Source organism: Nannobrachium achirus (assembly GCF_963921795.1).
Source record: "Nannobrachium achirus genome assembly, chromosome: 21".
Lineage (NCBI taxonomy): Eukaryota > Metazoa > Chordata > Actinopteri > Myctophiformes > Myctophidae > Nannobrachium > Nannobrachium achirus.
In genome coordinates, this window is record NC_137828.1 from 50,034,350 (window position 1) to 50,040,349 (window position 6,000).

Here is a 6,000-nt window from a genome sequence, read left to right on the forward strand (position 1 = left end):
GTCTATTTTCAAATGGCCAAAATGTATATAGGGCTGAAGTGGTTAATGTACAATACGTTTTGTAATAATAATCAAAATCTACAAAGTAACTAACTAAAGTTTTCAAATAATTGTTGTGGATTATTTTTCTCTGAGATGTAGAGTAAAAGTATATACAATTGGAAATACTCCAGTAAAGTAAAAGTACCTCAAAATTGTACTTACAGTAAGTAGAGTACTTGAGTAAATGTACAGCTGAATTCTAACTGTGCCACATTGTACATATATGTTATTATATACCATATTCTATGGTCATTCACCATAATAGGTTTTAAACTGTAATACTAACTATACGGCATTACTCACCTTACCTGTATTGTAACTTTTAAAATGTCCTCATATAGACTATTATATTTTGCATTATATTGGACATTACTATTATCATTAGAATAAGGAGTCTTGAATACTCCTAAGACACTGGGGGTTTCTTTAAAGGAGTAGTTCACCCCCAAAATGACTTTTTTTTCTATTGATTAGTCACGCCATGGAGAGTAGAGTTCAATAATATTTCTTGTTTTTTGTCACATTCCTAAGAAAAAAAATTGATTAGAGTAAATTTGCCCCCATTGATTCCGGATGGTGACCCGTTTCGAAACGGGTCACCATCCGGAACGAATGGGGGTAAATTTATTGTTATCACATTTTTGTCTTAGGAATGCGACAAAAAACTAAAAATATTATTGAACTCTACTCTCCATGGCGTGACTAATCAATAGAAAAAAAGTCATTTTGGGGGTGAACTACTCCTTTAAGATGATACTGTATGTCAGGATTGTACAATGCTCAAGTAACTGAAACTTGCTCTGATACTTCCTTCGGGTTAAGCCGAGAGTTTTGTCATGTCAAGAAACATCTACGGATGATTATTGTCTTTAGTTGCCTGTGTCTGTGATGCTTTGGTCATTTCTTTACTGGGTCTAATGTTTTATTGTCTCCGCCAGGCTAAAAGGCATGGCCGAGACTATGTTTTTCCCCCTGTCCGTCCGTCCGTGTTTCCGTCCGTCCGTCTGCTACCAGCTAATCTCCGGCACCGTTGGCCCGGTCGGTGGCTGCCAAACTGTGTGCACAGTGCACACACTCCCTGGATGGCAATTCAGAACCTCTGCCCCACATCTTCACATGGGCCTGTTCTAGTGCCACCATGAGGTAAAGGTTTTCGCTAAGATTGGCTTCCAAAGTTTGCAGGATTGGTCCGTTTTGAACTAAACGCCTCAAATCATGAAGGCAGCTTGCGATTTCCCTTGCAGTTTGGCATGCACATTCCACACACACAACAAATGCCACCCTTTTCACATTGGCCTGTTATGGTAACACCAGCAGGTCGACTTTTGCAAAACACATTTTTTGGAACAAAATGCATCATGCATGCAACGTCCAATTGCCCTGAAAGGCCGGAGAAGACATGGCACCCTTTTCACATTGGCCTATTATAGTGCCACCAGGAGGCCACCATAACCTACCTGACCTGGCAGAGACCTGTGCTCGGAAGTGCACTGCTTCTAGTTACATTTGTGATGCGATTTCATGTGTGATTATGTGTATGTGTAATTGTACCGTTGGTGTCTATTGAGATTGGCAGATTTCACCCAGGTTTTTTTTTCTTTTTCATCTCACTCACGCAGTCTACTGTCTTCACACATTTAGGAAAACATAGGCATACACATAGCATAAACATTAACAGAAGATATGTAGTATGAGCGACATGAGTGATCTGGACAGCTTGCCCCAGGAAGTGTGCCAATCTCAATAGTCACCAACGTATGTAACATGATTACATGGATTAATATGGAAATAAAAGTCAAGTGGAATAAATAAAGACATAATAATTATGTGGTGTTTTAGGATTTTTTATGTTGTTTTTAATTTCCCCTCCCCATAAGTGCAGTACTGTAGGTATGCATACATTTCATTGGTTCAGTATTTTTACAACCCACAGACCATAACTTTCACTTATTTCTCCTTTAATTTTAATTGCAAAAAATGCTATTTAGACTGTAGTTTAGCCAATGTTTGCTCATGTTGTGTGACACCGTAGTACAACAAAGGGCTTTAATTCATGAAAATACATACAAAGTTGAAATATGGAAATATGGAGGTTTCTGCCCGAAAGCAATTATGTGAATTGTGAAGCTCTACAGCGGTAAAGGAGCCAAGGGCTCAGACTAGAGGTTGTGAATAGGAGATTATGAGATTGTGAATGAGGGACCACCACCCTGACTAAGAATCAACCGGGGGACCACTGTTGTGTCGGGTGGGCATTGTTAAGGTTTTTTAATATGTTTATTGAGTTGCACAACGTCTGTATATTCTTGTGTATAGTGGTGAACCGGGACATTGTTCATGTCAGTTTCTAGCTCCATCCTAGCCCTAGATGAAAGAAAGCATGATCGGCGAACTCTAGACACACTTCCCGACGAGCAAGGGCAAATGTTAAAATGTCTTTAATGTCTCAGGGGCCAGGGCATAAATCAAATAAGGGACGCCGACCGGTTTCCACACACAAGTGTCTTCGTGCGGGTGTGGCTAAAGGGAACTGTAAGGTAATACGAGATAAGGAGTTCCAAAAAAAAACAACAACAAGAAGTGTAGGAAATAGGATCTAATTAAGGACTTGAGACGCAGCTATACAACCAGTAAGACTCCCTAATCGGGAGATAAGCGACCGTCAGGTCGCAGCGTCCAAAATGTGTAGGAGCAGTGTCCAAAAATGTGTTTGAAAAAATGGGCCTGATGGTGGCGCTATATAGGACAGATCCATGTTGATGAGATGAGCGTAGAAATACTGTGTACCGATTTGCGTGATTTTAGGTCAAATTCTGTAGGAGCAGTGTCCAAAAATGTGTTTAAAAAAATCAGCCTGAAGGTGGCGCTAAATGAGACAAATCCATGTTGATGACATGAGTGTAGAGCAAGTGTGTACCGATGTGCGTGTTTTTTGGGCAAAATTTGTAGGAGCAGTGTCAAAAATGTGTTAGAAAAAATCGGCCTGATGGTGGCGCTATATGGGACAGATCCATGTTGATGAGATGAGTGTAGACATACTGTGTAGTGTGTACCGATTTGCGTGATTTTAGGGCAAAATCTGTAGGAGTAGTGTCCAAAAATGTGTTTTAAAAAATCGGCCTGAAGGTGGCGCCAAATGGGACAGATCCATATTGAAGAGATGAGTGTAGACATACTGTGTAGCGATTTGCGTGATTTTAGGGCAAAAATTGTAGGAGCAGTGTCCAAAAAATGTGTTTTGCAAGAATCGGCCTCATGGTGGCGCTAGAAGAGGGGCATGATGGGTGGAGGTTGTGGTTTGGCAGGCAAGGAGTGTGTGTGCAAAATTTGGCATGGATCGGGGCAACGGTTGCGGAGATATGAGCAGGGCAAAAGTGTGACGTGTGACAGACTCACAGACTGACTCACAGACTGACTCACAGACTGACGGACAGCTGGTCGAGGTTTTGATAGTAACTGCGACCTGACGGTCGCAATAACTTGGGTCTCCCTTTTTTGTAGGTCTTTCAGTCCGAGTGTATAAAAAAAGCACCTTGGTTAAAGAGGTGCCGAAAGTCAGCGGGGGCGAAGATTTACTGAGCTGCTACGGGCAGCTCAGGGGGCCTCGTCTATCCTCTGGGCTCCAAGCAACTGCGTAGTCTGCGTAGAGCTAAAAACCGCCAGTGTGCACAACTGCCAACTATCAATCACGCCATTGGTAGTGACGATACTGTCATTTCAAAGTATGACTTACTGTTATTCCATTTCGGCTGATAAAGTATATTCAAAATTATAGTAAAGCAATCCTTCTAGTGCACTGTCTGTCTCATTGCACTCCTATATGGGTTAGGGTCGATTCATACTTTAATAAGTTTTTAATAAGGAGACGAGTTTATTTCGGTTCGGTAAGAGCTCCGGAACCGAAATAAACTCGGCTCCTTATTAAACTATGAATCGACCCTTAAACAAACACAAAAATGCTACTTGTCACCAATTGTTCATGTTATATTATTTTTATTACATTACACATTGATGCTCTTTACATTTGGCTGGGTTCTCCAACATTACTCCTACATTTTCACATGCAAAGAAACTACAAGGTTACTTTCAATCCCTCACATAGGCCTACTGTGCACAACTCATAACCCACACTCTGCACATACTTTGGAGCACATATCTTCCAACTAGTTATATATGGTCTTATATTTGCACAAAATAGTGCAACAGCCAATCTACAAGATCTTTGAAAATGTTCTCCTATAAAATTTCCAAACATCGGTATGCCAGATGGTTAAGTGTGTCTGTGGGTTTTATAAATATTTTACCAATGGAAAGTATTAAAAAGAGCTTGTTAATACTTCCTGAAAAGAAATGGTTTTGATCAAGGTTTCCACCTGACAACAACAATGTAGGAAGGTAAGTCTTGAGTTCTTAATTAAAGGCTTCAGTAAGTGTGTGAGACCTAAATTCATATTAATGTTTGATATCTTTGTCTCTGCTACCGTGACATGTTTCTCAAGTATGCTTTTCTTTTGACAACCTGATACTCAATGTTTTCTCTAGGATTTCCGCAAATAGATTTGGTGTTGTCTTTTACTTTACCTGGGTCATACGGAAGGAAGGAGACCAATGTGGTCATATGGAAGGAACTATACACCCAGGAAACAAATTCTTGGTTTGATTGATTGATTAATTCAGGGGTCTTCAACAGGGGGTCCGCGACCCCAAGGGGGTCCGCGGAGGTACTGCAGGGGGTCCGCGAAATTATTGCTTAAAAAAAAAAAAAAAAAAAGATTTCAAAAAATGTTTTTTTTTTTTCGTTTTTTTCCCCCCACATTTATGTTAAAAAATAAATCATGATTCTATCCATTTTGAATAGCTTGAATACATGATTGCTATGCAATTGACAGATTGTTGATATTATTGACATTGGTTCTCAGTTAATAAGTAGTATGTTTAGAAATGGTAGTGGTACGGCCCACCCTGCTCGCTGTAACTTGTACATGTTTAAAATAAAAAATATGTCGTAGCCCCGACCCCCCCACCCTACGAGGTGGTAGGGGGTCCCTGCTCCATCTCCCCATCAGTTTGGGGGTCCCCGGCCTGAAAACGTTGAAGACCCCTGGATTAATTGATTGAAGATGTTATTAGAGGTTTGCAAAGGACAAGGTACAGTTTCATGACAGTACAGTTCACTGGCACAAGGTCAACTAAAAGGATAAACCAAAAAAAGCCTATAGCTTTTTAAAAACTCATACAACATTGAATGACAGACAGATAGAACACAGTGTGTAGCAGAGTGACTCACTGCCTCAGTCTGATGGCCTCAAAAGTCTAATATATCCCTCGGTCTATAGGGATATCCCTTTGGATCAATGGTTAAGAAAATGGACTTTCACGTGGGAGACCCAGTTTGAATCCCGGCCGTTGCATATGCAGAAAATATCATCATAAAAAAACAATTGTAATACACAATGCAAAATAAATGGTATTTACAATAGAAAGGTCAGGGGGAGGCATGGATGGGCTTTGTTTTCATTTACCAGTTTCTTGTAGCAGCCGCCTCAGATCCTTAGGTCAAGATCCTTCTGGTTGCTGGGAAAAAGGCTATCACCAAGAACTGGCTCAAGACTGACATACCGGACTAATATATATGGACAATATTCATGGAAAATGTAACATTCAAATTGAAAAGAAAGGAACATCTCTCCCCCAAAAGTTGGGAAAATGGTTAATATATATATATTCAATAAGGGCGGGGCCAAGTATTCTGGGGGACTTCAGTCAAAACAAACAATATAAAATCTAATCGATTTGAATTGGAGGAATCTTCTAGGGTACAGTATGGCTGATTCCAGTCATTCAGTCAGAAACAGAGATCTTGTTTAACTTGGCGAAACTTCGGGTGATTTCTATGAAAGTTTTGGCTCTGGTCTCTGGGAGGACAATGACGAGGAAGATGGTAGACACTGCACAGAC